Source organism: Cyclopterus lumpus, chromosome 22 (assembly GCF_009769545.1).
Source record: "Cyclopterus lumpus isolate fCycLum1 chromosome 22, fCycLum1.pri, whole genome shotgun sequence".
Classification (NCBI taxonomy): Eukaryota; Metazoa; Chordata; class Actinopteri; order Perciformes; family Cyclopteridae; genus Cyclopterus; species Cyclopterus lumpus.
Window position 1 is genome coordinate 15,036,479 of NC_046987.1, and position 9,496 is coordinate 15,045,974.

General features: G+C 40.6%; 1 long non-coding RNA gene across 1 annotated transcript; it reads right to left on the reverse strand.

The window, feature by feature from the left end:
- Positions 1 to 3,013: 3,013 nt before the first annotated feature.
- LOC117725343 lies at positions 3,014 to 5,973 on the reverse strand. Its single transcript, XR_004608918.1, has 3 exons — positions 5,901 to 5,973; positions 5,579 to 5,688; positions 3,014 to 3,138 (listed from the first exon to the last, which is right to left on the reverse strand). It is a non-coding gene; the product is annotated as an uncharacterized LOC117725343 (long non-coding RNA).
- Between the last annotated feature and the right edge of the window lie 3,523 nt (positions 5,974 to 9,496).

Genomic DNA, 9,496 nt, shown 5'->3' on the forward strand with positions numbered 1-9,496 from the left:
TATAACAACGCTAATCCTGTGTATACTGCATTGTGAACATAAATGGTATAAAAGGTCCACGAGGAAGTGGGTCACTGCAGATATTTTTCCTCCACCCCCGTTTGTCTTCTGAAACTGTCTCATTTCCAGCAGGAGCTTAAGGTGATATTTATACTCTGTAGGCAGAGTCGATGCCTCTCTGTGCTTTTCCCTTCAGTTCAAAAATATTCCTTTGGGTTTATTAATAAACACAACAATTGTAGGTGTTTTTTTCCTAACCCAACGCAGAATTACAAAAAGCTAAGCATAAAAAAAAAAAACAATTCAGTGAACAAAGAGGGTACATAAAAGTTAGTACATTTATGACCCACTTCCACAAAAAGAGGATGTATACTAAAAACGATAAAGTCAGAGAGAGAAGTGTGCAAGGTGGAATCATATCAGGGTAATGAATGATGATGATTCCTGCATGGCTGACAGTGCACTCCACAGGAACTCAAAAGGCAGAGGAGAAAATATGAAGCCTAATTTAGAGCAAGCAGCTGTTGTGCCCTTCGCTTCGCTCCACATCTGCCAAGTCACTGTGGGCAGAGTGCTGAGGTGACTTCCCGAGCTTTACGGGTCGGTCTCTGCGTCTTACTGATGTCAAATTAAAATCCTCTCCCATAATATACTGACGTCACAAACACACACTGGACATAATAGTGGGAGCACTATATGTACAGGCCTGTAGTATTGAACAGATACAGACTCCTCCCTCCTCTTTGGTTATCAAGAAGCTACATCACATGTGCTGCTGACTATGCGCCTGTCTGTGAGATGAAGGCCCCATCCCAACCTCCACCCTTCGGCGCACTCCCGCAAATACTCTGAAGGTTTAGGGCTTCTACAACACATCGCAATGTGACTTTAAACACGCAGTTACCAGTGGAAGTATGGAGACTTAAACACACATGAAATCAGAGGACCGCAAGCAGAGACTATATTACACAAATTTATTCATCAAACATTTGGTGGGGACATTGGAATTGGTCCGTACCTCCTGCTTGTTGGTGCCTTGTGACTAAAGGCAGTGCAGCCAAGGTAAGAAGAGCATCATTGCTGTAGCATTGCATAAGAAGAGGCAGTAGTTTTCGCTGAAGCTGCAACAAATATTTATTTTAATTGTTTAGTCTATCAGTTGTCAGTCAATAATTCAAGCTTTTTCTTTTTTTGCCAAAGGTAATCAATGTAAATATCAATAAAATATAGAAACGTTTGACATCTTCACATTTGAGAAACTGAAAACAGAATATTTGGGGGTTTTACCTGAAAAATTACAATTGATTATCAAAATTGTTGTTGATTTTCTGCCAATCAACTCATCGATTAATCAACACAACCAGAAACACTGTACAGAGGTAGTAATAAGCAGCAGAAGCACGAACGCAGAAATTGCCAGCAGACATCATGACATCGATCACAGGCAGGTCAGCAGGAGAGCAATAAAACAGGAGCACCAGCAGCCTCATAATGTTAGCTCATGTTATTGACGAGCACACAAGTTCTACCAAAACAGAGCAAAGACATCACAAACACTTCTGGGTTAAAGTAAACATTTGAGACCAAGAGACACACACATTTCTTCCACGAATCCAAACTGGGGCAACATGATCACAGTGTTGCTTATGACATTTTACATCAGCAGCAGCTGCAAGTGTTTGAAGCAGTGTTATAGATGAGTTAGCAATTCAGCAGTGCAGCATCACAGCTGAGCAAAAGAGTGAGCTGAGGTTTAACAGTTTAATAAACCGCTCCATGGACAAGGCTGCAGTGGATGTACACAAACAGAAACTAACGGATGTTTTCTTTAGAAGCAATGTCAACGAGAACGATGATGAATATGTAAAATGGAATAAATATGCCACATGTGATTTTCTAAATTCAAAGACCGAGTGTTAAAAGTCTCATTCTTCTCATCATCCAGATATATTAACATGGGTCAAATAAAACACGTCAGCTAACACAAAGAAACAAAACTAATAACTATTATTAAAATGTCTAAAAATTCTATTTGTTAAAAAGTTTAAATGTTTGGTTATTTCATTGTGCGTCATCTCAAAATATGAATTATATATATATATATATATATATATATAGTGTAGTGGCTAGCACTGTCGCCTCACAGCAAGAGGGCCGCGGGTTCAATTCCCGGTCGGAGCGGTCCTTCTGTGTGGAGTTTGCATGTTCTCCCCGTGGCAGCGTGGGTTCTCTCCGGGCTCTCCGGCTTCCTCCCACAGTCCAAAGACATGCTGCAGGTTAATTGATCTCTAAATTGCCCATAGGTGTGAATGTGAGAGTGAATGGTTGTATGTCCCTACATGTGCCCTCGATGGACTGGCGGCCTGTCCAGGGTGTCCCCTGCCTTCGCCCTATGTCAGCTGGGATAGGCTCCAGCGCCCCGCGACCCTAATGAGGATAAGCGGTATTGAAAATGGATGGATGGATATATAAAAAATGCAAAAAAAACGCAAAAAGTTTGGTGTGAACGCACCATTAGTCTGGGCTCTCCCTGAGACCTGATGATGCCCCGGACAACATGGCTCCAGGATAACTGAGCCACGCAAACTCCAGGTAAAAAAAACTCTTTCGGTGGAGAACATGTAAACTGGCGGCGATAGGTGGGGATCTGCGGACGAGAAAAAAAAAAAAATTGTAGATTATATTAATTATATTATTACATTACATTAGAACCTAATCCTACATGTTTTTCGGTGGAGAACATGTAAACTCCGTCCCAGAGTCCCGCCAACTCCATTGTCCAGTAGAGAGGGGTAGACGGCACGGTGGCCAAGCGGCTGTGTCAGTATGTTGGCGGGAATCGTACATACTAGAGGCACAGGTCTACACCCTCTCTAAAAAGCATCAGGTGGAGATCTGCGGACGAGAAAATTAAAAAATGGTAGATTATATTATTACATTACATTACATTAGAACCTAATCCTACATGTTTTTCGGTGGAGAACATGTAAACTCCGTCCCAGAGTCCCGCCAACTCCATTGTCCAGTAGAGAGGGGTAGACGGCACGGTGGCCAAGCGGCTGTGTCAGTATGTTGGTGGGAATCGTACATACTGGAGACACAGGTCTACGCCCTCTCTAAAAAGCATCAGGTGGAGATCTGCGGACGAGAAAAAAAAAAAAAATTCTAGATTATATTAATTATATTATTATTATTATTATTATTAGACGGCACGGTGGGCAAGCGGCATGTTGGCGGGACTCGCAGCTGTGCAGAATAAAGTCTGCAGAATAAGGCGTGTTGGAGAACGATACGCTGAAAACCGTCACAAAAAGCGCGTTTGAAACGCTCCCGACAGGACGCACCAGGCTGCAATGTGGCCTCGGTGACCTCTCGTGTGCACAGAGCAGCAACTAACTGAAGCCCCTTCTACAAATAATCCTTTGGACATCAGGATGTAAATAGTTTTCTAAAAATTAACATCTAAGTATAGAAGTAGGAGAGCCTATCTTTACAGTTCAAAGGTTAGAGTTTATGCAAATGATCAGAGTTTGTGTATATACACATTCTGTCTAACAACCAACATTGTTTAGCAGAGAAATATGTCAATCTTTGTTATAATTGGGTTGTCCTGAAACTAACTGCCAATCCAATCTCATTCTCAGGCAGAGGGCTAGGACTAAGCGTATTACGAGGTATCATGTGTTGGAAGAATGCAGAAAAGAATTATCAACGTTGAGTGAACCGTTTGTACGAATATTGTACGAGAGCAATATTGTTCAGAACTTAGTGGCTGGCGAGCAGTTTGGACTTGTGTGATCCTCAAGAGGTAAATCCGCGTTTGTTTATTGTTTTCTATACTGTGACCAAATGTTATAGTGTACAACAATGTTGTGTTGCCAATCGCGAGTAGTGATTAATAAGAGGCTTCGTCCTTTTATTTTACTTCCGTAATTATATTAGGAGGCACCGCCAGCTATTTCAGTTTTCAGAATAAGAGAACATTTATTTGTAAGAAGAGGTAATAGCGCCATCACGTTTAAAACTACTCAGGGCTCCATAGTACAACTACATCGAGCAGATTCACATTATACTAAATAGCTACTAGGGTCGCCCGGTGTACCGATACTAAAAAAGTACTGCGGTACAAAGCACCTTTCAGACAGACACCCCAAACTTTTCAAAGAGTTCAAAGAACGACAGGTAAGCAAATGTGATTATAAACATGGTGCACACCTTAAGTTCAACCATATACAGCCTAACACAAGTAGCCTTAGCCTTTGACGACCAGTCTATATGATCATGAGGTCACAATGCACACACGTGTACTAAATGAAACACAATTGATACAAAATGGCTACATAGTGGAGCCTGAGGGTGGATCTTGAGCTAATTATTTTTATTTTTAGTTAAGGAAAAATAATTATTCCATGAAATAAGATAAAATATGAACTCTACAATTGCTCATACTTATGGGAGGAACTATGTAGTCATCTGGTCAGATGCGGACAAAAGGCTACATAGCTGTGTATAATCAATGCTGTGATGACACCATGTAGTTTTCATTAATCTCTTGCTGTAGGCTAATACTAATATTAATGCCATTTGTTAAGTGTTCAAAAAGCTGGGCAGGAACAAGCTGGTAAAAAGGGAACCATACAGATGTTTTATTTATTACTATTATAGAGAAATATACCAGTATTGTATCGTATTTGTGGTATCGTATCGAATTCTGGTATCGTATTGTAAGTATCGGGTATCGTGATATTTATGGCAGGTATCGTATCGAAGTTAAGACATTGATAAAAACCCAAAAGTATATATTTGACAAATTGGAGGACGTACGTTTCTTTAACAGTGTGTGTGACGGACATTAAGCAGGCGACAAGGAAACAGTGAAATACACCAAAAACTACATTAATTCTTTCAAGAATATAACTAATTTTGGACATGGTACAAAATTCAGTTTAAAAATCAGAGACCGCATAAGATTTACCCCAAAGACAAACTGTGAAATAACATTATTCAACACCTACCTCATCTCTCTCCCCCCCCCCCCCCCCCCCCCCCCACCCCCCACCCACCCCCCTACACACACACACACACATTTAGACTTTTGGGGGTTTTATCACGACTTTGGTCTTTAAAATACTTCTCCATAACTTAACGTTTGAGAAATACTGATTTAAGGACCTCGTGCCTTGACAAGCTAGCTACATTACTGCTATAAATGCAATACATCCCTCCTGTGCAACCTAACCAACGCCACCACAACATTATCTTATCTTTAGCTAGCTTAATAAAACGCAGCATATGCTAACACACGTAGTTAGATGTCATATTTAATAAAAACAAACGTCATGTTTTATTAGTAGTTCTCAGTATTTACTAATGCCGGACGGTCGGTTATATAAAACCGACCAGAAAGCAGCTTTGGTTGAGATAAACATGTTTAAACGACAGTCAAATATCAGTCCTACTGGATTCATCTACACTAATAATTACAAATATGAGCAATGTTAGCATAACAATCGTGTATTTTGGAGGTCCAGAAAGGTAAAATACATTGAACCCACTTTAGAAAGTGTAAAAACCTCACCTTTTCTTGGAAATAGTAGTCGGTTTAACTGGAGGTTTTTTTCCGAGATGTCTTCTAGTGAAAGGAGAAATAAATACTTTTCCGACTGATCCAGTGAACGTTGGATGATTCTGAGAACAGAAGAACGCGCTTCATAAAATATGACGTCACTCATAGGTCGCTGCCATGGCAACCGGAATCTTCAGGTTAACTGTCAATCAAACACAACTTCGTGAGGAATACACGCGCTGCCTCCTGTCATGTGACCTGCTCGGAGGTCCACCACAAGTTAATTTCAAAACCTCTTACAAAACACGGTCTCAGATAAAGTAAAAATAAAAACCTTTACTGTCTTTGTTTTGTGTTTAAATCGGACATATTTGCCACAACCGTTACATTAAATCCGCGCACAATGCAACTTCCTTTTTAACGCCACGAGCCGCCTTCAAAATAAAATCATATTTTCTCAAAACAGGAAACAAGACACGTCTTGTATTTCACAAATACACTACATGTATTATAATTATTTTTCCCTATTAGCTTATTTTCTCATTGCACAGACAGGAGTCTCATGTGTTCCTCTGCTTCAGGCCTCTGGTATTCCTCATGCATAGGTAGCTGCTTAACAGCATCGTTATCAATCACATCGCATGTTAATGGTCACGTGGGCCGTGTGACCAATCACAACTCCAGGCTCTCTCTAGTATTTTAAACGGGCTTTATCTTCCAAGTATTTTAAGCGCGATTGTCTTACCTATGGAAGAAGCCTGTTTAAAATAGTCGAGAGAGCCTTCTAGATGCCTGGACGTGTGATTGGTCACACTGCCCGAGTGACCATTAACATGCGCTTTGATTGGTCAATCGGCTACCGTGACTCGTCGTCTAACAGGAAACTATAGCCCGGTTAATGTTATTGAAACTGTTGTTTCAAGAAGTAATTGAATTTATAGTTAATAGTTAATGTGTCTATGGTGTTGTTTTTATTATATAGTTAATTTATATCGTTACTTCTGATCAACTATCAAAGAGCATTTTTCTTGATCCCAATTTAAAGAACACCTGAGGGACACAATATCCCGTTGCAGTTATTCATCTTTGACTTTGGCGTAAAAAACAGTTCCGACTAATAGGACTACTCAGGAATCATTGCATTGTGATAATGAGAAATAGAGGTGCAGTCCCAATTGGCAGATTAAAAAAAGGAGTTGCCCTGAGGCTGGTTGGGCAGCCACTTAGGTAAGGGGGGGGGGGCACTGAGCCCCGAGCCCCTTGTAGAGTGACACACTGAGCCCCTTGTAGAGTGACACAGACTCCCTGGCCAACAGGAAGGGCAATGCACCGCTCAAGGTGACATCTGCCTGACACAGTTTTATGCTAAGATCACTGAAAAATAACTACTTTGAGTTCCCATAGTTCACTCTGCATGTACGGATATGAGTGTTGAGATAAATCAGAATTAAAATGTACTTTGTAAAAGTAATAGCATTTTTGTTTATTCCATAGTCATCGGTCACTTTGCAGATTAAGACGGTATATTAAAAACGATGATGAATTTATAAAGCATGATAGAGTGTTAGGTCAAAAATCAAAAAGTGGTAGATCAAACTACCAAGCAATACATAGAATATTATCAATGATAGAGGCCATTATTTTGTATAAGTAATTTACATGACATTACATTTACTGTAGCAATTACTGACATTGAACAGCTTTCAATCAGTCCCTTAATTCACACCTTCAGTCTGCGATCAATGCTTACATTACACTGAAATTACACACTACTAATCAGCTCTACTAATCAATAAACCACTGGGCAATACAGCAAGCTGACAAAGGAGATGAGTCTGTACAAGGCTGGTGCACCTTCTATTGGTGTACGAATGTAAATTAGCATAGAAACCCGGTTACGATCTTCAGAGACCAATAATCATGTGTGGTGAGGTCGAGGAACAAAAGTATACACTTTTGGGACCTGCGTTGCTGTAGCTGGGAGGAAAAGAGAGAGCAGGGCTGAACCATTAGTGGCGGGTTTTTAAGAAGGAGCCGGGAATGATTCACAGGAGTTGGCAGAGTGAGTAATGGTGGCAGAGTTCTGCACCGGGGCTTTTATGAGGCACTTACCCCACCTTCCCCGCAGGACTAAATGCTATAGATCACGTATTCCAGCACCGCCACTGCGCTTACTGCTTTTCTGCGTGTCAGATTGGCCCCCATCATTAATTGGAAGATTAAAATACTATAAAGAGATGGTAAGGAGGGAGAGGATAACATGGATGTTTTGATAAGATCCCTGCTCGCTTGACTCTCCTATACCTTTTGTAAGTCTATATTAATGATCAGGCTTACCACTTGGTCCTGTCAAGGTGCTATGAATACAGTGATATCCACTATGAGTTTGACAGAAATGCATAATCTGTACTATTCTATGCTGTATATACAATATATTTATTGTGATGGAGTTAGGACATATGTGTGTGTGTGTGTGTGTGTGTGTGTGTGTGTGTGTGTGTGTGTGTATAGCTGGAGCGTCTTGGATATGGGTATCCTCATAAATTCCCAGTTTTAACAAATTGATTGTGAGAAAGCTGATGCTTGATATTCTAACTAAGACAATAGCAACTCCAAACCTTAACATTGTATTTCAATGGATCTTTTCTATCAATTTATGATGACAGTGCTTCATTCAAACCAATATAAGAGCTGGTGACCTAATCAACTTGTTCTAATCAAACTATATTTTCAAAAGCTAAAGCTGTTCAAAATGTGTTATGGCTGGATATTCAATGAGAGCAGTGGAAACAGGGAAACTCAATAGATTTTCAGGTCAGTTTACTAGTTATGTGAACCACGACTCAGCCCTAGAAAAGAGTTGTCTAATGTCCTCTGTGGCTCTGGAGGAGAACCTATAGACATATTATCATAGTTATCACGGCTTCGAAGCCAGTGTAAAGAAGGAAAAAGGAGGGGGGGGGGGGTTGCTAAAAAAAGAGACGCTATTGAGTTGCATTATGGTAACTGTAGGATCCAGCAGTTTTGAAACTAAACCAATATTAAGTTATAAAGGTCCAGATATCGCAGCCTTCGTGGCATCAACTTTAAGAACACTTTCCTGTTTGATAGTGCTTATAGTTAAGGGCTGAATCAGGTTTGCCCTGGTCGAGCCCCTTGATATGCTGCTATAGGCTTATAGGCTGCTGGGGGATGTTTTAGGATACACTGAGCACCTACCTCCTCTTCTCTCTCTCCTTATGGATGAATGTACATCTCTCCATTGCACCTTATTAACTCTGCTTCCGCCACAGAGTCTTTGTGACTCCACGTCTCATAGGGTCCATTGGACCTGGCGGTGTCTGATGCCTGGTGAGCCGGCCTCCTGCGTTGGCCCTGCTGATCGCCCCTCCTCTCTACCTCCTTCTGTTTCATACATTGTCATATTCATGTAATGTGTTTATGTAACTTTGTAATGCTGTTCATTCTGTACACATGACATCTATTGCTTCTGTCCATCCGGGGAGAGGGATCCTCGTCTGTTGCTCTCCTGAAGGTTTCTTCCCTTTTTTCCCTGTGAAAGGTTATTTTTGGGGAGTTTTCCCTGATCCGATGTGAGGTCCTGGGACAGGGATGTCGTATGTGTACAGATTGTAAAGCCCTCTGAGGGAAATTAGTAATTTGTGATATTGGGATATACAAAATAAACTAAATTGAATTAAAAAAGAGAAAACATATAAATATATTACACTCGCCAGTTTCTCACCTTTAAAAGCACAGACAAATACAATTTTAAGTCTTTTACAAACTAATACTGAAGTGTATCTATGAGCCAAACTAGTGTGTGGGAAAGAGATACACTTGGCATTCCTCCACTGACAGTAAAATAAATATACACACTTGATATGGTTATGGACACTATTATTAAGTGTCATAATACTGTGCCCTCAT